Genomic DNA, 25,893 nt, shown 5'->3' with positions numbered 1-25,893 from the left:
ATACGGAAAACGCTGTAGAATAAATCTGGCAAATGCAAGAGTGAGCTCTGATTGTCACCTTGAGTGCCTAGACCGAGCCAAAGCTCCACTTTATTAACACAGCATGCTGAAGTAAAGGGAAACACTAAATGAATAACAGGATGCAAATGGGGGGTGTGTAAATTCCTGCGGAAAGTAAAATATAAACGCTTAATCATATGATCTTGCTTGAAAGGAAACCCAAGTTTTTGCTGTAACAATAGATTTTTTTTTCAAAGAAAACACTTGCATTTTTCCAAGTTTAAATAATCTAGAGTGAATGTCTGTTTTCTGAAGGCGGAAGTCTGGGGGGAGAAAAAGAACTCTTTTGTGAAAGACATCTCAGAAAATTACATCAATTTGGATAAATGTGCCTCACTTAAATGTCTACAAGGCTTTTTTAAAAACTCTGTGTGTGTTTATATATGTGTGTGTATATATAAAAAATAAAAAAGCACCACCAAAGGACACCTTCCCTTGACTGTAGTCATTACGATGGTACAGTGGTACAGAATGTTCTCTGGAGCTAGAGGCAGGTGAGTTTTTCTGTAGAGTCTACTGAAATATTGTAGACCTCTGCATGCTTGCTGTATTTCAGGTTGTAGGAAAGAGGTATATGCATTTTTCTCTTCCACAACCTCAAAAGATCTTACTTTCTTGTGTTGGTGATTGTATTCTGTTAAGCAGTTGCTTTTGATTGTTTTTCTCTGTTGGTAAAATTATTGTCCTGCTAAGTGACCCTGTAGATACACTGGTTTAGTGTGGTCAGGTTAGTCTCAAGACCACATTATGTCAGAAGGCTTTCTCTATCCCCATGTCAGGCACTCTGGCATGCTTTTATATGCACAAATTTGACCTTGACTCAAGAAGGAAATTGCAGTAGTGGATTAAAATAGTGAGTCTCAAGTCTGTTTCTTTATAAAGTCTTGTGTGGCAAGTCAAAGCTAAAAAGTGTTTTAGGGTGGTGTTGCTTCTCAGCTGTGCAGTTCTACCTGCTGTACTGAAGTGGATTAGCAGTCCTCAAAGTCAAGCAGGTTAGCTTAAATCACCACTGGAGTGTTTATTTTGTGCATGTAAGATACTTTCTGAAAGTGGCTTAAGGCAAGCTTTTTATTTATAAGAGACTAGGATGAATCAGGCAGGTGTCTGCTGACAATCAGAAAAGACTTTGTGTGTTGTCCTGGTATTATTTCAGTTCACTTTGATGTTAAGTGCCCATGCATGTGTGCAGTCAGCAGTGAAAAATATAAAGTAGAACATGGGACAACAGTTCTTTGTGTGGACGCAGGTTAGTGTGAGCTCAGCAGCTGGAGCACCACTGGGCAATCATTTAGCATAGCCTGTGTTTCCCATGCATACTAAAGGAAAAAGCCCTTTTGCCTCCAGGTTTGGTCCTTATATGATGAATTGATAATCACTTAAATACTTTACTGCGGTGAGGAAAAACTTTCATAATTATTCTTCTTGGGATTTTGGTGAAACAGATTAAAAGGTTAAAAGTAGAGTTTGTATGACTGATCACTTTTTTAATGTTAGGGGGAGAATTTTTCATTTTAAAGGTGTGCTGAGATAAAGGAGAGGCTTGCAGAATCTAAAATGAAGTAGCTGTGCTATGTGTGCCTATCGATACATTAGAAACAAAATTCAACATGTTGCTTATTAATTGTCCTTTCATCCATTTCACTAAGAATTCCTGTGGTTTAAAGTATGAGGGGTTTTTTTCCCCTCTTGCTTATTGGGCAGTAATCTGCATTTATAGAATAAAGTTTCCGCTCAAAATTAGTTTAGAATTGGTTTCTTATGTGGGATGCTAGTGATTCTGGCAAGCACAGCAATAACAAACTAATTAAGATTTTTTTTTTTTCCAGTAAGTTTGCATTGCCTTTTTTTTTTTGCTTTGTAATATAATTAACACACATTCCTTGGCATAGTATAGCTTAAATTTGCAGTGCAGCCACTGTCATCATATAAAATATATTTTTTGATAATGTATTTTTCCTGTCATGCCCACTTTTCTATCATATGTGCTGGAGAGAACAGACTGCATGGGGTTCCTGTTCTGGAGAGTATGGCTAAGATATACACATGGGAAAGACAGGGAGAGTGGGAGACAATGTATTTATTCTGTTGCGCTGAGAAGGGCAGCAACATATTTCCAGTCTAGCAGATATACATAGCCTTTCTGCCAAGTGTCAGGTGGCGGCCTGGAACAGAAACCTGAAAGTACAAAAATTGTTTAAACACAACCCAGTAAGACCAGGATAATACAGTAGATCTGTCCTGACTTGCTTTTATTTTAGACAGTTACCATCTTTACCTGCTGTGTCTGTCTAATGCAGTTTTCCTCATGTATTTTTTGAAAGTGTTCCTTCCCTTTCATGTTACCTCCTTTCCCTGCTCCTGCTGCTGCATACATAGATGCTTGACCTCCACACTAGGAAAAGCTAAAGCCCTGTAGGGCAGTGGAGTTAGGCTACACTTACTGCTTTTGAGTGTTGATGTGGATGTTGCATAGGAATTTACTCTTGCCAGCAGCTTCTAGTGGGCTTGGCTACTATTATTTGTTTCAGGACTCTGTCTTAAGCTATTTTTTTACACCTAAGGTAGAAAATACACCATAGTTTGGTTGTTCTCTAACTAGGTTTTCTGTATCTGGTATTTTATACCATGCACACAAATTAATTTTCACAGTTTTGAATGAGCTTCTTTGAATCTCATCTGAGAGTTGGAGAGAAAAAAATAATCAGGAAAAAAACCCCAACCCAAACAAACCAACTGTTTCCTTTTATACTCTCTTTCCCCCTGGCCCAAATCCAAAGTTATTACAAAATGTGAACCTTGGAATTGTATAGTTATTTCAGTATCAGACTATCATACCATTCAAATTATTTCCTAATCCATGCTTGTTCTTTCACTGTCTCTTTTTTTCTTTTTTTTTCTCCAAACCTCCCCCCTTGCCCCCAATCCCCTGAGATTCACACTGAGCATTTGGGACTGTCTGCTACAGACTATTTTAGCCTGTATTTTACGTAACAGACGGTAAGTAGGGATTTAAGCTTTGAAGTCCTAAATTCCGATCTTCAAAAATGATGATGAGAGCCATGTAGCTGTGATGTCACCCTAAATCACAAAATGTGTATGTTTTCACAATCTTAGCTTTTGTTTTTGGGAGTGCTGTGTCACTAGGCATCTGATGCAGCTGGGCAGCTCTATACCCCCATGGGCTGATGCAATTTAATATAATCCAAACTGAACACATAAAATTGAAAAATCTGTTTATATCACAAAGTAAGAGCTTAAAATGTCATTGTATTTGTAGGATAAGAGGAGAAACCAGTACAAATGCTAACAGGTTAATGTGTTCTTTGGATTTTCTTTTCCTGTTACATTCTGGTATTTCAGTGATTGATGTTAATGATTGTTAGAACTCTGTTTGCAAGGAAGAGAAATGAAAGGTTATCTCTTCTTCTCTGCCCTATGTGTATTATTTAATCAAAGGCATATGAAAAGTCATTGTAGGAGCCTCTTACGTTCCACAGAGATGTTGTAAAATTTCTTGAAAACCCTGTCCCAGTATGCAGAGCATTTATTTTTTCTCTGTAGCCCTTGTTAATAGAGAGATCAGTTCTAAGCATACTGTTCTGGGCTTTGCTCTGATTCCTGGCTCTTGTTTACAAGATCAGAGCCAAAAATATAATTCATCCTGTTCTAACAACATCAGTGTTCTGGAGATTGACACTGTTGTATGACAGTCAAACCGAGAACAGGTAGCAAGATAAAAAGCCTAGCCTCAGGAAGTACCCCCACTTCTCTGGCCTTGTGTATTCCAAGTCTTGTAACCTTTGCTAATGTTATTGCTGTACTGTAGCACCTAAAGATAATGCGATTTGGAGCTTTTTGGTTCTGTTATACAAATCACCACAACTGTTGCTCCCTCATCCAATGAAAGTTTGAGTGGAGAATTAGAAGTAGCACTGGGCTCTCAACATCTGTCTTCCATGGGCTTCGTGTTTCATCCATCCGAATTTGAAGAAGTATGGTTTGCTTGAGTATGGCCTTAGAAATATGTCCTAGTTATTTAAGGCTTCAGTATGAATACACATTAAAAATGTGTACAAATAATCTATTAATACTGGAATAGTTTTTACTGCTCTCTGTGCCTTTATGACTCAGCAGTTTTCCTCCTGTGTGTGCTTGCCAGTGGAAGAAATGCCCTAGTTTTTCCTTATCAGAATACAGACAAAGTCAAACAGGAAATAAGACGTGCTTGTATGATTGAGCTCTGTACATGTTTACAGTTCTAGCCAGTTATAACACTGTTTATTTTTCCTGAGTAAACAAAAACTTCACCTTTGCTAAAACAGTTTCTGTTCTGTACATGCTTTGATAAACTGCTTAAAGAATGATTGCCCTGTGAATTGTCTTGGAAATCCAGCTAGATAAATAGAAGCTAATTCTGTTTACCAGAGCTTGGTCATTGTAATTGTTGAATTTATTAGTTACCTCTTTTTAAAGAGGTAAAAATAATGAATTTCAAAAGTGCTCTTCAAAGTTTCAGGTAATGTATTGATAAATATTTCCTGGTAAAAGTCTCTTGGGAGCTCCTACTCATCAGTGCAGTGTCCAATCTGGATGTTTTAACAAGGTACTATGTAAATGATAAAACTTACCATAGTTATTCTAGAGACTTAAATGAACTAAACTATAAGAACTAGAATGAATAGTTATCTGAAACTGCTTTAAGAAAATGTAGGTTTGCTGCCTGCCAGCTGTGAACATTAAAGGGGACCTGCAAATAGGAATTAGTCACCCTTAGTGATGCATGCTAAACTCTGTTTTTAATTGAACAAAGAGATGCTCGTTGTTTTCCACTGAATAATTGCCTCTTGAAATTTAACACATGTGCATTTTGAATTGCACATTACTGCACACTTTATGCGTGGCATTGTATAACATCTAATAAGCTGAAAGATATACATACTTGGCCCCTCTAGACAAATTATAACTGATTGCAGAAAGTAGGAATTACTGGAATATGTCCACAGCCTGACTGGTCAAATATTCTGACTTCCCCATCAAATTCCATTGTCACATCTTGAACAGTACAATTCCTGTGGGCCACCAGAAGATAACTAGATTTGTGAGTGAATTCTCTTTTTCCTCTTGATGTCTCCATCTGAGCTACAAACTGAAGGATGATGTCTTTCCTTTATTGATGCTTTTCTTTATGCCACATTTTTTAATATGCCATATTTTACTTATTTGGAGGAAAAAAATAAGGATAAATCCCAGTTTTGTCCTTGCTTATATCATTTATTTTTTGGTTTACTTTTACCAGACAACGATAAGAGATGTGCCTAGAACAGAACAAAGAGTCTTTCTGGCTTATCCTCACAGCTGCTCTGAATTTTGCTTTGATACTGTCATGCTCTGTATGGTGCCATGTGTAATATCTTACCAGAGACCAGGCTGTCGATTTGATCACATTAAAGGATGTTGAAATGCATCTGGTGTCATACAGCACATTGATACTGAGGGCTTTTTTTAATATGCTTTCTTGACCTAGTTAATGGGAAACTTTGTAGACAGGCGAAGCCTATTAGTAGGTCTGATGTTAAGTTACATAATTGTGTGGTTTGTAGCTGATCCTTCAGAAGGATAGCAATGCAAATATTAATTCCTGGTCAGTATGTTATCAGGTGGCATAAATGCTAATGTTATACCTAGTGATGTAGAGGGGGGAAAAAAAATTCCCCCTCTTCATGCACTCCATCATCACTTGAAGGTAAAGCTCAAGACTTAATGATCTTCTGCAGGAAGGGTTTGAGCCCCATAACCAAGAGCTTTTAGGAATGTATTAGCCTATGCATTTCTCAAGTGTCCCCCTTCCCTTTGTCTTGATTCATATTGGGTGACTGCAAGCCCTGTGTAATTAATTGCAATTAATTACTTTCAGCATTAGGAGCATCAACTGCACTGAATCCATCAGTGCTTCTTGTAACATGGCAGCACTGCTGTGAAAAAGCTACTGCCTTAGTTAAGTGAAGAAGTTCTTCCTCAGCTTTATCCGGTGAGAATACTTGTCTCCTCTGGAGGCTAGGCGCAAATCATGCCTGACAAATAGACAAACAGCCCTTTTATGAAGGGTGCCTGGGTTTGTGGACAGCAGGAGAGTGATTAATATTGTTAACGGGGTCTTCAATGTTGTTTTTGTATCACCAAGCTGGTGAGTTAGTGTCTCTCCAGAGAATCTCTCCAGTTCTGTCCTAAGCGATCCATTCCTCTTCCCCCTGTGTAGTACAACTGAGGTCTTGCTGTCAATATCAATGGCAGCCTGTCAAGTTCTGGGGGTGACTAGAGGTTTCTGCAAAGGACAAGGAAGGAATCATCTTTCAGTCCGAGGACATGCGTGTGGCTTTTAACAAGATAAGTCCATGGGCTCTGGCAGTGAAATAAGCTGAGAGTAACTCCCATATCCCAAGTAGAGAAAAGACAGTCTTGGTCTGGAAAGAAAGCAATCCTCCAAAAGCTCACTTGATTCCCTTGCTATAATTCAGTCATTGCAGAAAGCCTTCTGCCAAATTGCGGAAAAATTATCAATTGGTGCAAAAATGCAACTTCATCTCTTTTGGTGGAATGCATGTTTTCCTCATTCAATTCAAGTAAGAGATATTTCTGTTAGAAAGTGCTTATTCATTAATATTTTTATATAGCAAGGGTTGGAGTTGAATGGTCTTGTAAAGAAACCTTCCAAACCCACTTCCATTCCCTTTTAATGCAGTAGTTGCAAAATTCAACATTGCCTTTTACTTGTAGAATTAACTGTCCTCTTTCATGTATGGAATATAATTGACAGTTTCTGTTTTTTCAGTTAAAATTGTAGAGAAATTCTCCAGGCAAAAAATCTATGAAGTTGCCGTTGAGCCATCAGTTCAGTGAACACAAATTTAAGGCATTGTTTCAGTAGGGAAAAAAAAAAAGGATTTGAGTTAATATTTGAGTACCAGGTCCAAGTTTGCGTGAGCCAAGTTCCCCAATGAAACTGATGGATAAGAAAATAACTGGGAACTGTAAAGGGAATTTAAAAACTGCTTTAGATTCCTAGGCTTTATAATAAAAATTAATACTGATGTATAAAAAGAACAGTTATTTCAATATGATTTTTTTCTTAAGTGAAGAGTTTAACCATTTCAGAATTAGTGATTTATTTTTAAAATAATCTATGGTATTGACTGTCCTTTTCTAGTTGGTATTAATCTTTTCTACAAATCAAAAGCCTAACAAATGGCTGTTTTTTAAACAATATATAATATCTGATTAGCTTTTGCTTTGTTCTAACATATTGAAAAATTGTAATAGGAAGAGAAAACTCTGGTTTTAGGAACCAAAGGCTCAGAAGTAGGATACTGTTAATCTAGGTTCAACTTCCCACATATCTCATTCCACAAGGAATTAAATTACTTCACTTTCTTTGATTTTTCATGCCTCACCTCAAAAATATTAGGAAGACTTTTTTCCTCCCCTTTTTGTGACTAAAGCAGTCTCATATTAATAGGTCTGATGATAAGCTACAATTTACCAGCATGCACCTCTTGCTGACCTTTTTTTCTGAAGAAGCAAGGAAGATGTACCAAGACAAGCAACTGAATGGGAAATAGCTCAGAAGAAATGTGTGTGTGCCAGGATATGGTTTTGGTGATTCAGCAGGTGACTGTCACCTCTGTGATAGGGAACAAGAGTTCATTGCCTCTAAGTCTTGAAACCACAAGCAGTATACAGTTTGGTATGTGGTTGTTAAGCTTCAAAGCCCAAGTGAGAGATTACAAATTTGAACAACTGTATGTTTCCTGAGATTTACTTTTCTGTTTTTAAGTACAAGACAAAAGCAAAGTTTTTATTTCTTACGTGTGTTTCAAAAAAAGGATCCGAACTAAAATTTAATCAGGCGACTAGGTACAGTTGGCTAACTATAAAAGCACTGCACACTAATTGCCGTTCTGCTGCGTCATATGTATGTCATATGCAAGCATTCTTGAGGCTTGTTTTTTGCAACTCTGCTTTGAGTTGAGGAGAACTACCACTGCTGCATTAGAAGCTCAGAAATTCCCACCCGCCTTTGACCCTCTCTGACCAAGGCATGATAGTTTATTCCTGATCCTACTCTTACAAGGTTCTGTAACCTTCTGCCCACTTCTTGCTCTCAAAAAGGGCTAGCTGCCTTTCAGCTCGCATGTAAATGTGATTTTTGCCTTCCTTTTACATCCTCTGAATCTGGGAGCCTGATGGGGGTATTCTCAGCAACATGTGCACACATGCTTTTAGGCTTTAAGGGAATGAGCATTTATTGCATAGTGGTCACCACTGCTTATGATCCTTTTTTTATTTTTCTGTTCTTTTTTTTTTTCATCTTCATTCTCACCCCCATATCAGGAGCAGTGGTTCCTAAAGCACAGCACAGTTTGGGGGCATCTGCTTTAGGAAGGGCAACTGTTTATGTGAGCAAAGACTTGAGTCTTTTTTGCAGTGACTTAACTCTCATTTTTGTAGGCTAGCGCATGTTGACTTAGCGTGGTGTTTCTGGACTGATTAATTATCACACTGTGAAATAAGTTCAGTATCACTCAGTCACTCAAGGAAAAAAAAAATACACAACTTGGTTGTTGGTTTTACTTTCCACTTAAGAAAACATAGCATTGTGTTAAGTACCATTTGTGGCAACTGAGGATATGTCCCCCATTTAAGGGAGACTACTGCATAAACACTTAACATTCCACACTTAATAATGCTATTAACTCTTTCTTGAAAAAGCAACATTAAAAAGGCTAAAAACTTATAAAAACCTGAGTTCAACTGACTTGTGTAGCAGAGCTTGGGTTGGTTTTAATCAGTGTTGTGAGCAACTCAGTGCTGTGTAATGGTTTTTCAGATCTTTAACAGCAGATATTTTATTTATTTTAATCTTCTGATGATCTTGGGAGAAGCACCAATCTACTTCAACAAGCAGTTCAGGGCTTGCTGAGCTAAGTTTTGGGAATGGCTCATAAGAAAGTATACTGTGAAAGTTGAGGAAAATTGTCCAATAAACAACCTGGTTTAACTTCAAGTTCTTGGGTTAGGTGAATGTTTTAAAACAGAGTATGGTATATATGTTAGGCAAGTCTAGTAAAATCTGTTGTCTTCATTCTGTAAAATGTTTCTAAAACCAGTAAGTGTACTGCTTCAATGTTATTACTTCAGCCAAATTTAAGAATGTCATAGCTACTGTTAATGCTTTTAAAAGAAATATGTTCCACATGGGTGTGATATTTTAGGGAAGAGAGTTCAATTACTGTACAACTAATATTTTGCAAAGCATTTTGCTCTAAGCATGCAGCAGGCATTTTTGTATTTGTTACTTTTATTCATAATTTTTCTGTAGTTGCTAATGCAAATTTACTGTTTGGTAGTAGTAAATTTTATAGAAAGTAGGGGCCGTGACTTGAGGAGTGAGATTTAGCCAACACTGTATATGTTTGTCTCTGTGGGAGGAAAAAAGAACATTAAGAACTCCGGTATTAAACTACTGATGTTCATGCTAGCTTTCCATTTTAGTGGGTCTAGCACTAGAATGGGATTTTTTCAGACATGACATTTGTAGTACCTCAAAAGTCAAGAATTTTGAGAATAAACTGCTGATGTTACGAGACTTGTATGTTTGAGCTGAATTAGAAATAGTTTAGCAGAACACTGTCAATGAGCTTTACAGTTGCATTTAGTCTGATTTGTCTATTTTGAAAACATTTTAAAACCACCGCTTACATATTTAACTCACTTCAGAATTCAAGAGCAAAAAGACATTTGCTTCTCTGAAACTGTATCGGAAGAAAAGGTTGCTAGGCAGTTTCAGTTCAAGATAAGGTAGGGTGTTTCTGTTGCTGATTTGATATTTTTGCATTAATGATACAGAAAGAAATATGGATCGAGAAAATGTTTGAAAAAAGGTTAATTGCCTGGACTTCTGAGTATTATGTTGTGCTAGGTGGTTTCTTTCTCAGAAACTTCTGCTTACTTAGTTAAAAGTGCTTGTTGTAATGAGAATAGGCTTAAAAAAAAAATCTGTTTTTTCTGGGCAGGCCAAGTAATTAGGCTAACTTTTGAAAACAATAAAAAGGCTTGATTGTAAAAAAAACAGAACAAAAAAAACCCCAAACCAACCAAACAAAAAAACCAAAACAATTCTGAGTGGGCCTGTGTGTGCAAGCAGATAACTCTCTGACAAATGGTTCTGAGCTGCCTACCCATCATCATGGGTGATTTAGGATATGTTAGAAATCAAAAGTTGGGGCAAACTTTGAAGTCATGAATGCATGATATGGATCAGTTGTTGTATTTTTGACCTCTTCCTAAATTGTTTTCCCAATGAAATATAGAGTGTAAAAAAAATGGAATTGCATGCAAGACTGGATGAAAGTAGAGAACACTTACAAGATCATTAGGATGCATATCAGAGAATTAAAGAAGACAGACACCTCATGAAAGAGAGAGAAAGCTACAAAATTGGTGTGCACAAATGAGGAATTTAAAAACGTAGTTAAAATAACAAAGAAGAACATTTTACATTAAGCAATAAGGAAGCCTGGAAAAAGATGGAATGGTGGAATATTGTAATAACTGTTATAAGCTATATATGAAAAATAATTCAAACAAAGGATTGGATTACTAACAACGTAGAAAAATTAACAAGTCTTACAGTGCCTCTTCTTACTAAAGAGAAGAAAGCATTAGAGATACTGATGACAGAAGAGGAAGTGGCTGAGCAGGCAAACCGAAAACAACATGATATTAGGTACTACCTGTTGTGGGCAATAATGCTGGTTCAGTCTTAGAAGCTTGTTTCTTGAAGGATTTAAATCCATCTGAATTAGACCATAACAGAAGAATGCAACAAAAAACTTGCACAAAATCAAGAAACATGTCTGTGTTTGAGAGGAACCTTAGCAAGTGTTTTCATTCCATGCCTTGCAAATTCAAATAACTTTGCCATCATTTTATGCCACCTGTAACATCCATGCCAGTCTGTGTTTGTAATGCAAAGTAGATGTGTTTCTTGTGCAAATATTTAGTTACATTCCCATTCAGCAGATCAAGTAGCAGTGCTGAGGGGCAGCTGACACTGTGAAATGCATTTCTCTCTGGAATCCTGTGGCTCAAGTGAGTCACTACATCTACGTACAAAGACATGTTTTTGGAAGGGCTCCCACTCTTGCACTTCAAATAGTGTCTCTCTCCATTAAGAGACAGAAAACTATCTGCTGTCTTTTTGTGCCTTCCTCTAACTGAGGATACCTGACTGTTAGTGAGTGACTAAGCTGGTCAGACTAACCTAAAGAGCTGAGCCTGTCCTTCACCCTATTTTCTCAGTTTAAGCTCCTAAGCATCCTAGAAAAGAGTATAGCCATGTTCATTTTTCCTCTTCTCTACGAGGAAAACCATATGTAAATTACTTTATAATATCTTGGAGAGTATTTGTCTGATTAAGGAATAGAAATGAATGGGGAGGGAAGGCAGTATCAAGTGGAAGGGGGCAGATCCAAATGATACACATTAAATGGTTATAACTGTTCAGATGGTTATAACTTCTGCTCTAAACCCATTTGGGAGAAAATGACTTGTGCAGACTTTCAGTGCTGTTCAAAGCCATGTGCTGCTTGAAACTCTTATCTGGGTGAAATCATACAAGACAAGATCTGTCTCCCTTTGGGTTTGGTAATGGCCCCCAAGCCTACAGTTGCTTGTGTTCATAAAGTGGGTCATGTTTTCATTCAAGATGAAAATAAAACACAGGAATTTACACAGTATATAAATATTTTCATACTTGAGGTATCTTTCAAGTATTCTGAAGATTCTTTGCTTGCATTAGCTAGCCCCACTCTATAGCCATCTGAAAGTAAATGTTAAAGTAGAGACGTGTTAAATGGAAGAGACTTTTGGAGAAATTGTTTCAATTTCTCTAGGTTTTTTTTTTGTTTGTTTTTAAGAAGGTACAGCAGTGAGAATACACTTACATTTCAGATACTTTCAGATGTTCTAACTTGGGGTTTCATGATGACACTGTCTGCACAGCTATCATTCTTACATGGAGCCTTCTAGAACTCCTTGATGGGAATTCCTGCCTTTACAGAGATGTTTACTGACTTTATGTCATGACCAAATTCTCTCCTTTCTGTTTGCTTTCTCTGATGGAAGAACCAAGTAGGTGCTATTAAGAACCTTCTTCACATCAAAAATTTGAACTCCTCATTCAAGGAATTTTTAAAATGCGAAACATACTATTTAATGTGCGTAGGTACACTTCAGACTTGTAGGTATGTGGAAGGTTCTCTGGAAGATATGAAGTCAAGATTATCACCTTCCAAGATATAACACTGGATGATTTAATCTCCCCTAATTAGAAACTTAATGCTTAACAGGATGTAGCTCATGTGGCAGCATCTGTGAGATGTGTAGGGAATCAGTGCTGTATCTCAATAGCTTTATGTTTTGGCTTCTGATATTGATCATTGTAATCAGTAGGAGCCAAAGCACTAACAAGTTTCACAAAATGCCACTTCTTTTGTCAAAAAGACAACCTAGGATTAAAAAAAAAAATCCATATAATGGGATATCTACTTCATTTAGATTATATTAAGGTCACAAACTGAACTATCTTCCTCTTAAAACATTAATAGTAGCCTTAAGCAGTTTACACTTAAATGATAATTGCGTAATTTCTAGTAACTCAAAATTAATCTCAGCCTGGTAAATTGTTAGCTGATACAGTAAGTTCAAATATAACACTGCTGCAGCATCACCTTTTCTATGTACATCTCTGAAAATAAATGTCTACTTTCTGAATGTGATAATGGACTACATGTGATTCAAAGTGAATTGAAAGATTCTGTGTAAGAAAGTTACATGCATAAGACAAAAGGAAATATGAGATACAAGTAATAAATTATTTTATAAAAGCTGATTTTTTATTTTATTTTTATGCCATGCAACAATGAAAGTTGAAATCAGTTCTGATTCTTTTGTTTATTTTATGAACATGATGAATTGCTTATAGCAGAAGCTTTTGCTGTTTTGCTTGCAGAGCAAGTTGATTCCAGGTTGGATGTAAAATATTTGTCACTTGAATTTATTCTGCAAGGCTGGCAGCTATATATTTATGCATGCATACTGCAATACTGCTAAATGTTTGGAATGAAATAGTCGGTTTTTTTGGCACTAGGATCTAAGGATGGAAATGCCATTTGGTATATAAAAGGAGAAAGCTGTAAGTTACTACAGTACTAATTAGACTAAACACACATAGTTCCTCTCATGAGGAATACATAATTGAATTCCCTATAGTTTATTTATGATTCACCCCTAAATTATGCCAGTTAAAATTGAGGAGACAAGTATCAATAGTTTTCACAGCCTGCATGAAGAGAAGGAAAATGAATCTGATACATTAGACACTACTTTTTTAATAACTTCTTTTGTTGCTGAAGCTAGAAGTAGACTAGGAAAGCTCATAGAAATATTAACTTTTTATCTTCCCTGCAAAGCCAAGCTGTTCTGAAGAAGGAATTCCTGGCAATTTTGTGTCTGTCTTTTTGTGAGACTGAACAAGATCGGTTAAATCTCAGAAGTTGTGTATATCCTGTGTACAAAACAGACCATGTCTATCCCGTGTACCTTCCTCTGCTCGTACATTAGTGTAGTTATCACTAGTAATATGCCTTTTTAATTTCCTTTTGCACTTGAATTTTTCTGTTATGTTTCTATTAAACATACCTGAGAGACCAGTTATGTTTTTAGCAGAGTGCATTTTATTTATTTTTATTTTATTTTTCTCAGTAGTTTATACATATGTACCACAAAGCTAAACAGTATAGACTCATTTCACCTTTCCTAAACTGGTAAAATAAATAAAACCATGAACTTTTCCAATAGCCTTGCACAGCCTTGTGCAAGCGTTTGAGGGCTGTCTCACCTTTCTAAATCAAAATCTGTTCTTCAAACCATTGAATTTCTTGCCATCTTACTACTTGTGTTTTGCTGCAAGAATGAGGATCATTCAACTTTATGTTCATTTGGAATGCAGGTAGCTGAAGCTAAACTGCAGAATTAATAAACTGTATCCAGATTGTGTTTGTATGTATGCAAGCTCTTCTCCAACACAGATAAAAACTGCTTTGAAATGGAAACATAATTCTATGTCTTTTTATAAATTTATGTGATGTAGTAAATGTAATGGTAAAATTAAATCCTTAAATTACTATTTGCAGTAGTGTTACAAAAATGGTGATGTCCAAGGCAGTAAGGGAAACGTGTATAACTTTTGCCAAAAACTCTCATGTTGCTCTTTCTTCTTTTCTACTGTAAGGTAAGGGCAATTATTATGAAGTTGTGCCTGGAACCAATCTGGACTTATTTCTACAAAACTATTCATAGCAACAGTATATTTGAAAAAAAAAAGTTATTGTCAGAATATGCCGTAATTTATAAACTCTAATTAAAACACTCTTGGTGAGTTCCGCACCCTCCTCCACAAAGGGCTGGGGTGCAGGAAGGAAGTGGAGTTCCTCTCACTAACAGTAACCATCTGAACTCTGCAGAGAGCTCCGTGTCATCTTTTCATCTGTCCTATATGCATCTCCCTCACTAACATTTTAAAACTAATAATAGATTCTCATTCTGGTTTGCCAAAGCTAATCTTTAATTTGATTGATTAATTTTAGAACTAAAGCAAATGTCTTAAATATGGAAGCAAAACTTAGTTTCTATTAAAAGATTAAACAAATATGGTGAAGAGTTGCAACAGGTTATATTTAATATAAAAATGTATCTTGCAATTAATGACAGTTGTCAAAGGAACATATATATAAATGTTTTTATTATTAATTCAAATGGCTTAGTAAAGCAGATGGTGTGAATTGAGTGAAATTGTCAACAGAGTATTTAAAAGTATTTTTGCACTATTTTAGCTTACATTTTAATTTATTAAGCTAAATTATTATATTTCTGTAACTGTGTGTTGTGTTTTTTTCTGATGAACATAGTGAAAGAAATAGTTAATGTAAATCTTGTTACGTAAGAATCAACTGCAGAAAGATAACTTGATGTGTATTTTGGGGAGGAACTTCTCAACTACAAGCAGTGATTTTGCTTTTCTTCTTGGCGAAATCCCGAATATTCTAAGCATATGGAAGAATTTAGCAGAAAATACGTAATTATCAAACAGATCTGTCTTTGCCACCTTGAAAATTATTTCTTGTGGCAGGGTAAATGAAACCTCATGTTTAGATTTTATTTCATTTGATCTTTTGCTGCTTTGGCAGCGAATACAAAAAAAATATGACAGACAGCACCATTAAAATAAGAGTTGATTTGTGCTTACTCTAATATGAATCTGAATATGCTTGATAAAGGCATGGCACAAACTTCTAACTGAAATTTTGAAGCAAAGTACATTTATCTTGGTAAGAACAAGAACAATCTGTGTAACTGTAAAAACAAATTTAATATCATGCAGGTGTTCAAAGCAAATATATGCACATTATTCCTTTTATTATAAATAAAACTGCAATCAAATTTTGGCTCTAAGCTTGTTTCTGTTTCTCTTTTCTATGTGGAGCCCAATATCAGTGATTGCCAATTCTCTATTGCAGTGTCCACTTGGTGGGCAGATATCCTTACTGATGTTCTAGCCTTACCTATAAAAAATTCTTTTTACAACATAAGAAATGTGCTGTCAAGATTAATTCAGTATGCTCTGTTTTATGTGACTTCTGATTTTTCTTTATTGCCTTCCTACATCTGCAGTCTTTTGAAAACTGAATTTTCTGGACTAGATTATGTGTTTCCCATGAAACACTCATCCCATAACAGAGTGGAATGACCCTTTCAGTGGGGACTGGGTCAGGGTTCTTTTTTGGTCACTGTCCCAGATGGAACATCCTTTTGATTTGATCTTTCAGACTTGAGAAACTCTTTTTTTACTGTTTTCTGTATGGTAGGTAATTTTCAACAGGAAGAGTAGGTATTACCTGTACTCCCAGCTTTAAGACCTCTTCTGCAGTGGAAAAGAAAGGAGTGGGAACCACCCGCAGCAGCGGAGTGAATAAAACCTGAGTTTGTATCCTGATACTGCAAAGAAGAGGTATGTAATTTTCTTCAGATCTGTAAAAGAATCAGCCGCTAGCAGCTGTCAGAAGAACCTGGATTTATGCCACATGGGGGAAGAGTCAGTAGAAACCCAGTTTCTGCACCATGCTTAGGGTCAGGGTCAAGTGTGTGCCAAACCATTCTTACCCATCCAGCAGGAGGCAAGGCAGCTATGCATGGTGGGGCTTACAGTGAAACTTAGGAAACTGAAGTACGGATGGTATTTAGATTGGGAGTTTTCTAAATAGTATATTGTGTATAGAACCCCAAATTGGATGTATCAGGTCCTTTATATGGCTCTGGCCTTTTGGCCAGTACAGCACTCTGGCCTATAGCCATATCCATCTCTATTGCAATTGTCCATGTTAAAACAGTGTTTCCTGTTACGTAACTGTTTTCAAGAGTCTGGGAGCCAGACAATAACTGGCTAAACTAAAATGTTAAGAATGTTTTTCACTTCAGTAGCTACAGTTAATAAATACTGATAGGTATTTTTGTAAACTTGTAGTTGTTCTCATTTCAGCTTTTCTGGTGGGACTAAAACAAGTGATGTGGAAGACTTTTTATTAAGCTGGGCTTAGCTGTCTTTCGTTTCTCCTTTCTGAAGATTTTGGTAGATTCTCTTGAAGCAGTCTTGGAGATAGTATTGAAGGGGACATTCCTGTAAAGCAGGGTTACTCCATTTATCAAACTGAGTTTAAAACAACTGAGATTCTCCAGAAGATCTGAGGGATGTCATTTAGTTTGTCAAATCAAGTTAGGGTCTTACAGATATTGTAGGAACAAGAACAAAGAAGCCCTAGAGAATAGTACATACTACAGGACATGACTGCATTTGTCATGTTTAGCATGGCAAAATGCAGGCTAGGGGTTATGATTGCTGTCTGTGCATATACCAGGGAGGGTAATACCAAAAAGGGAGAAGAGCTGTTGAAGTTAATAGGCAGCGTTATCACAGAAGGACGTAAGCTGGACACGATAAAATGGTTGCTGGAGATTTGAAGATTTCCAGTAAAATAAGCAAAATAAGTCAGTGAATGTCAGTGAGGGGAGAAAGAAAAAAAAAAAAAAAAAAAGAGGAAGAACTAAGTATTCTTGAGATTTAACTAAATATTTACTGTGGTGGTGTGGTCCCTCTCAACTGCATCATCAGTTATTTTCTGAAAATGTTGCTTTGTCCCCTTTAAGACATTGCATCTTCCAGCTTAGCCTTTTAATGGCATTTCAGGTGCCGGGAAAGTTGGATGTGCTTCAAAAAGCATTTTGAGGGGAAATGGTAATTACTTATGTACAGCCTATTATATGTCCTACTTTCTTTAGAAGTAAGAATATATGGAATTCCCAAACAAGAAAGGAATGTGTGTGAAACGAAGAGTCAGTGAAAGGGGCCATTCCTTCTGTGCATCTAGAAAAGTCTCATGTTTACAGTAAAACTGTGGGACCAAGATAAGTGGAAGCAGGTGGAAATCCCTTTTAAATTCTGCTGTAGTATTGTCAACTTCAGAGATACAAGATACTGCAACACGGGTACCTATGAGCTCTATGGCCAGATGGTGTCACAGCTCCAGAGAGGTCCCTTTTGCTGTCAGATTCTCAGAACAATCTTTGTATTTATAGACAATTTCAAAACAAACAAAATTTCCCCACAGCACAAACAAAAGCCCCCAAAGCGTTGACACCCCAACCCCTCCCCTTCCCAACCAAAAAAGTTCTGCCAGTCCACACAAGCCACATAGTTCTTTAAAGCATGAAACTGCAACAAGAAACTGAAATCTTGATACCATTACTCATCTTTTGTGTGTGTGGTTGCCCTCCAGGGCAATCTCATCAAGGCAGGAGCTTTCTGGGTTTATGTATATCTGTGGGTCAATGTAAGTGGTGATGTTTAATGAATAGCATTTAAGTATCTGTCTTGCTTTTTGAAGTGGTTTATTAAAAGTAGAATGGAAGCATTAAAAATATTGAGAAAATTTTGTGTACCTTTCGGTTTACTGAAAAGCTTATGCTATGAAAGGGGTGTATCATTTCTGTATTTAGAATTATTGGGAATAGAACCTTAACTGGAGTGATTTTTTTAAATAATAACTAAAATTTTATGTATTAATTTTAGAATCTTAAAAGCATAAAATATGTTAAAATATTTTATGGCATTGAAGAAAAGGTCCTCTCTATGAGAACTGGTAGACATACCTGGTAACATATTAATGAAAATATCGTTTTGCTTTAGTTTTACTCTTCATACACATCTGATTCAATTGAGCAGTTATTTCTGAAAGACGAGCAAATGAGTTGTTCTAGTAGTAAGCTTTTGCTAATACGTGTAGTCTCTAGGGTGTGTTTTAATATTTAAAGTTTTAAATATTTAAAATATTTATTAATATAAAATCCTCTAATGTTAGAATTACTGGAATAAGCTTTGCAAACTTACACCCATGATTTGTCTGTGGTTTTATCAGACCACTTCTATCAGCTTCACTTATGGATGGACTAGAACAGACCCTCTGGGAAATGAATCCCTGCGGGGGAGAGCAGATGACAGAGGCAGAGGTTCCTGTTACCACCAAGTCCTCTTCTTCCAGAGTTTTGTCTGTGTGCTCCAGTTCCCCTTCTTTGCAGCATTCCTTGCCTTTCTCTTTCCCTCCTCCTTGGGGTTGTAATGAATAAAATATAGTTTTCCTTTGCATCACCATCTAACCCTTAGCAACATAAGTTATATAATGCTCGCTGTTGCTATTTCTGTTTTCTGATGCTAGATCAGAAATACAGACCTCTGTCCTGTGCAGCCTCCTAAGCACAGTCTTCAATACAAGTACCTGAGATAAAATCCAGTGGGACCTTTTCTCCCTTTTTCTTCTTTCTATATAGAAAGCCATTGAAATTTTTCTTATGTGGAGACTATAACCATTCGTAGGTCTTTAATTCATAAACTTTACAGATCAGCATAGCAAACCAAAATTGTCCAGAAAGATGATATTGAAATACTGTGCAATTGTAAGCTTTAAGCTTTGTGTAATCTAATATGATTTTCACATGGGGCTCTGAAATGTCTCCCTATTAGAGAATCTGAACTTCCAGATCTTTACTGCACTTATCCTTGCAGTGCTGGTGGAACTGAGTGCTCCTGTTCTGGTTTCATGGTTAAGGAAATGGAGTGTACAGCGCCTGTATGATTTCCACCACAACGCACAGGAAGATGATGTCAGAACCACAAAACCCTTCATCCTCTCAACTTTTGGGCATGTTTTTGATAACTTCCTCACTGTCTTCAGCCTCTCAGTCTTCTTCTTGCCTGCCTACCACCCAGTTTGCCCCATGTATATGCTGTAGTGTATCTTAAAATCCTACATTTACTTGAAAAGTATAATAATGTTTGTTACTGTGTGAAAAATATACCTAAGCCACAGATTCTGCGCTGTTTATGGCCTTCCTCATTTTTGGATGCAGAGCTCTGCTGTCTTAAAATGCTGCCATGACTGAAGCTGTGGGGAAAGACAGCTGCCACTTTTGCAGGCTGTTGCAGTTAAAGCATTGGTTTTTTAGGATATTTACCCATGAGGTTTTGGATATTTCTCCAAAATAACAGTGGAAACCCAGTGTCTTGTCCAAATTCTGTCTCAGGAAGTTGCTATACATTTAGCCCATCCTAAACTCATTAGGTAAGATCTAATTCCTGTCCTGGTTACCTGCTGTTACCTATTCAGCTTTCAATAGGAGACTGAGGTTAGGATTCATTTCTTCTAAGAAGCTTTTTGCTAGTATAGAAATAATGCCAGGAAGAGTTAGAGATGTTTCATACAGGCCTTCCCATGTTTCAGGTGCTAGAAAGAAAGAGTTTAAGGTTTTCTTCCTCCTATTTAGTATTTACAATGACTTTTCAGTACAACCAACTATTAAAATATATATCCTTGTTTTATTATAAATGCGTTTTAGGATTTAAATTGTGGTTCAATGAACACACAACTTGCAAAACAGCAAATAAGTTACCAACTTGCTGGTTCACCTTTTGTACCTTCAAGATATTTTGAAAAGTAGCTGATACAGGTTTGTATTTTTTTCTATGTATGTAGTTTAATAATTATTTAAATGACAAAAGTTGCAAATTTAAATGAAAATCTTGTCCTTTAGAAGATACATATTCAAATATGTTCAAGTATAAAATATCATATAGGAAGGGGAATTAAAATACTATGCTATAGTATTTCTAGGGTGGTTTATCAACAAAAGCTGTAGGACAGGGTTTAGAAACTTTTTGAAAGGGTTTTTTCTGCTTTTGTTTGTTGTTAGTGTTGGTAAATTTTACTAAGCAGCAAAATTAGATTGAGAAAAAACATTTCTTTTTTTCCCTCAGTAGAATAAATGAATGTACTCATTTACTATCTTATAAGTAATCTTCTGATTCAGAAATGTAATTTCTGGGAAATTTGTGGCTCCCTTTGAGTCTTGGCCAATGAAATTTGATTGAAGTTTAGGTAGAATAAAAGGTGATCCTCCTGCCAAGTTTTTGTCAGTTTTATGATTTATAACTGAGCATTGGAAACTTATCCTTGCCATAGACCTGGAAACTAAGTAGAACTGATCTGAACTCACAGACATGTCAATTTTGAAAGGGCAAGCAACAGACTTCCTTATGCCAAAAATAGCTTTCATGCTAAATTATTTAAGCCCCTTATTTGATCACAGATAAATGAAAAATAGTATTTTTCACTTTGGACTTTTTGTATAGTAGGGGAAACACAAGGTCATTTTAAAATTAGATGGGTTTTGTTAGGTGAATCTGAAATATCACGCCTTCAAAAACCATGGTACTTGGTATTGAGAAAAATGTTGTGTGCTGCTTTTATTCCTCATCTATATTCGTTATATATTGATTGCAGTGAAGAGGCTATTTTAGACTCCTGCAGCAGTTCAAGTAATGTGTACCACTTCTGCTCTTTTCTCTTGTTGGGTGTAAAATACGTATGAAAACATGTCTGAAGTGTAAGTATAGCGGGGCCCTTGGGAAGTTCTGGAGCCGTACCTTGAATAATTTCAGCCCAATGCTGACAGAATATTTACTGGTTTATAGGTTTGCTTTTATCCATGGTCTCTGAAATGTTCAAGTAGGATTCTTAGTAGAACCTTAATATTGAAATTTCTTTATCTTGATTATGCCGAAAGTATAAATATTTCCCCACAGCCTAGCAAATACATACAGCTATATTATAGTGGTTGCTTTAGTGGCAGCCACCAAAGGTTCCCAACAGTTTCTATTGAAACATTTTGGCACTTTGAACCTTTGGAATCACCTGCTTTGAAGAAGAAAATTTCCTTTTCCTGTTTTTAGCCTAAGCATTTTTGGGCAAGTCCTACATTTCTTCCTCCCTTAAAGAAAGTTTATTTTATACTTAAACATCCTCACAGATGGGTAGACTTGTGCTCTTTCTGCTGTGTCTGATCATAGAGCTGATGAGCATGCATTTTACTTGGTTTGAATTTGGGTTAAAAAGAAAGTACTGGGTGACTGGAAATGGAGGAGTGCACATGCACAGAACTTGTAGCGTGTCCAGTGCGGGTCTGTGGCGCTGCTGGGCCATGGTTTGAGTCACAAAAATATCCACACCTGGAAATATTTGATTTCTAGAGATTTGTAACGTCAGTAAGCAATCTGTATCTGCACAGCAGTTGTTGACTCTCAAAAGCCCAGGAAATGCCCAGAACCTGGCCACTTACCTTTGTTCTGTTCTCCTTTTTTTAAGTAGGGGAAATAAGTTTTTGTGTTTGTTGTTTTTTTTTTTCCTCCTCCCTCTTGTTAAAACTTACTCTTGTAAAAGTTTTATTCCCCCTTAGTCTCTTTTTTTTCTTCCCTCACCAACCATAACCTACTAATATTTCTTTGAAAGTATTCATGGTTGTATGATTTATCCTCTTGTGATACTTCATGGCATTTTCTCTCTCTTGAACCATGAATAATTTCTTTGAGGCCAAATCAAGAAATACCTTTCTTCTGTGGCGTGTTGGTTCTTTCAGTAGCTTTTCCTAAATATGTAGACATATTTATATGTTTCCACATTAGCTGAAAATATGCTTATGAATCAATGTACCATGTGTTCTGAGGCCAAAGGATGGTTGTTACTAGTTTTTTAAACTATATTTGGCGTTTTAGTGGAAAGTAAAGGCAGCTCTGCATATGTTTTATTGGTAATTTTTCTGCTTTAAAATATATCATTTGAAAGCAGTTCCAGTACTGTCATAATTAGGTGCATTCATTGATGCTTAAGGGGGAAAAAGGTATCCTTTGTTAGTGGTTACTACCAAATGTACCATTTCATCCTCCTTTTCTTATATTTACAAAATTCAGTTATTCAACTACCATGACTACTTTTGTAAAGTGTTTTCTTCTGATATTGCTCTGGACTCTGTCAGAAAAGTAATGTATTTTTTACATTTTTATTAATGCATTTATCTTTTGGAGTTTCAGTAGTAATGGAGAATACATGTTGTTATCCATCCATCCATCCATCCATCTACAGTTTACTATAATTTAGAAGCTGTACTGTAATTTGTAATACAGTTTACCAGGAAGACTGCTCTTAAATTATTTCATCTTCAGACACGTAAGGAAGAAGACCCAATGTAAATCTATCTTGACAATTATTCAGAATCATAAATGAAAAGGTAGGAAATGGAAAATTTAAGTATGCAAAACACAGTGAAAAATTTTTTCCCCCTATATGTAATGTGTTTTGCTTGTAAATGCAACCTACATAGAAGTCAATCTTGCCTCGTGTAACATAACTAAGACTTTAGAACTAATTATGATAATTCTGAATTTTATTTATTTTCTCTTGTATCTCTAAATACAGAGCAATTCTTCACAAGGTTTGTTACAAAAATGTACAGTTTTTGCTATCTAGAAATGTAGCTATTTACAAAATATGAAGCCAATGTATCTTTTATCTTCTTAGAAAAAGAATTAATTGCATTTTTTCTTTGTGTTACTTAACTTTCATAAACATTTTTGCCTTGACAGTGTCAGAGATTGCAGGTGCAAAATGTTTTATATAATCTTAAGTAATGGAAATAGATATGGTTGCATGTAGATACATGGGTGTATATATATAATACTTTCTCCCTCTTAAAATAGATCTTTCACCAGTATAAACAGTTTATCTTATGTTAATGATCTAGGCAAGAGTTTAATATTAAACTACTGTTTTCTCAGTACTGCCCTCCTTTTCTTGTGTTAGCTGGTGACCTTCGTGTTGAAGCTTAGCTTTTGTTGCTGAAGCAAGACCACCCCCCTCAAGAGAACTGTTTTTGTACAGTAATCTAGAACAGACAAGTAGAATTTATAAATCTACTGAAAAGGTTATGAAACAGTCTCAATTGGCTTTGACTGCAAACTTTGACCTGTTTGGCTGAATCTTGGAAATTGTGCCAAGATTTGATTTAAAGCAGTTCTGGGAAGCTCTTTAAGATTAAATTCAGGACTGCATGACTGATGTGCTAGTGATAATACTTGTGATATTAGACAAGTGTTGCTTCAATACAGTTTTAGGCTTGAACAGATCATTCACCTAAAAATAAAAATTATCTCGAGTCTGACTCAAAGAAATTCATTGCATCTCAATATGATTTTAAAAGGTCTGTTTAACATATGGCATCTTGATATTCTGTTCTCTAGAGCTCTCTGTAGTGAGCTACCCTGACTCCTCTAAAACAATTTGCTATGTTTTTTTCTTTGGGGAAGAACAGGTAGGAAAAAGAAAAGGTTCTAAAGGCATTGCACCTTGATATGGTTTCCATGAAGCTTACAGCCAGCAGTTGCTGAAATGGTTTGTATTCAGCACTCTAATAATACGTGGCTGGATTACAGGAATTTTGGGATGGAAAGTTTAAGGATACATTTTTTCACTCCTTTGATAATAAGAGACATTTGGTGTGGGAATGCTCAGGTTTCAATGGGGAAAAATCTCTGCAGACTTCACAGCTGAGCACCAGCAAGTGTGCATTTATGTCAAAAAAGCGTCTTTATTCACTCAACACAGAAAAAAATACTTTTATTTGGTTTTCTCTTGTTTGCTTTGTTCTGATTACTTGAGAAAATATGTTCCTTTTTTCCAAATTTAGTAGTTTCTAGATTTGAGGAAAACAGTATAATAATCTTTGTTTGGCTGAGTTGAGTCTTGATGGTGTCCTGATAACCACTGGTAGATGCTACTCTCTTGTTCTATGGTCAGAAAACTGATTATTACATAAGATATTAGTCACATTCAGGTTAAAGGCATTTTTATTAGATTTCTTTGTTACTGATATTTCTTTTGAATATATATTTGTATAAATGTTGTAGGTGTGTCACTTCTTTCATGAAAAGGGGAAGTGGAACCGTTTTTGAATGCCTTTGTCTTACTTTAAGTAATTTAACTATTTATATTTTTTCTTAAAGTAATAGTAAATTTGACAATTCAAGTATTTATGTGTTAAATCAGGTTTCTGCATGAATGCTCATCAGAAACTTGGCTAGATAGTTGCTAACATATATACCTTATGCTGAATTCTCTGCATCTCCAGTTATTTTATTAACTTCGCAACAATTAGTACAGGTAGGGCCCTCTCAAGTACATCAGTAGTGTGTCTTTGCACCTGCTCTGTGACAATTTTGTGATTCTCTGCTGTTGTAACTTCTGATAAAGAGAGTAAGGAATCATCATTTACAAGATTCCTGTTAAAGGTGCTCTGGTAGCTACAGATGGCTTCATCTTTAATTTTGCAAACTGAAGTGGACGAAACAGTGGAGCTGGGACTTCAGAGCAGCTGCCTGTCAAGTGAGGAAGTCATGGCAAAGGTTCTTACTGAGAACAGGAGTGACAGCCTGGAAGGAAGAGGACACTGGTTGTGGGTTAAAGCTTGAGGGGGGCATACTGATCAAGTATAAACCCTAGACATCAAGTGTTTGAAGGTGAAAAAGGCCTTTTTCGTCTTGAAATAGAGTTTCACTTGGAGGACAGCACAGAGATTAAATGAGACTTAGTTTTTCAATAATTTAATCAATAATTTTCCTCATGTTAGATTACCTTCTGAATATCTCAGCAGATAATTAATGAAATTAATCTATCATGAACTGTTAGTTGATTCAGCAAGCTGCTTATAACTCATGCAGTTTCTTATACTGACTGTTGGTCCCTGGAAAGAAGGAAGATCACCTAATACCTGTTATCTTTAGGTATTGAAAATAATTTTTTAATGAACATTTACATGGTTTTAAAATGAAAGATGGCTTTTGGCAGTAGTTAGAATTCAATTTCAGACCTGAAGAAGTAGTTGTATGTCAAACATTTTTTTTCCTCCACACCATAGAGTTAGTCTGATAAAGTACACTACCTCTCCATATAAGGCACATATCATCTGAATGTAATGGTTAAAACCAGAGATAAGAAGCTGGTAAACACTGATGTAACCATTGTTATTTAATTTATCTTTGAAGATATAATGTAAAAGCAGCTGTCTTTTACATTTGCTGGTTTGGGTGCTAAAGCATTTCACAATCATAGAACAAATGTATCAGAATATATAAATTTTTTTAATGTCTAGAAAAATCTATTAAATGTCACTATCTAGTTGTCTTTGGGATTCAGCCTCTACTTCAAATCAGGGAATTCTAGGCAATGGAAATGATGCTTATTGCTGGACATAGGATTAAACGAAGTCATTAACCTACTTGGA

The 25,893-nt window shown here is 36.1% G+C and overlaps 1 protein-coding gene across 3 annotated transcripts in view; it reads left to right on the top strand.

Annotated features, from left to right (window-relative positions):
• AHR (aryl hydrocarbon receptor) overlaps positions 1 to 25,893 on the top strand; it is a 62,601-nt gene that overhangs the window by 10,001 nt on the left and 26,707 nt on the right. Inside the window, exon 1 of one of the 3 annotated variants that reach the window (XM_042044466.1) lies at positions 16,108 to 16,186. The exons of the other annotated variants lie outside the window; for them this stretch is intronic. The gene's annotated coding sequence lies outside the window, so the exon portion shown is untranslated. Of the gene's footprint in view, positions 1 to 16,107; positions 16,187 to 25,893 lie in introns of those variants that run through there. 3 annotated transcript variants of the gene reach the window in all.

The sequence above is a fragment of the Corvus kubaryi genome, unplaced genomic scaffold (genome assembly GCF_017639235.1).
Source record: "Corvus kubaryi isolate FWS band 111438036 unplaced genomic scaffold, C.kubaryi_AGA036_p1.0 37398, whole genome shotgun sequence".
In the NCBI taxonomy this organism is placed as follows: Eukaryota; Metazoa; Chordata; class Aves; order Passeriformes; family Corvidae; genus Corvus; species Corvus kubaryi.
This window is presented reverse-complemented; position numbering and strand designations above follow the sequence as displayed.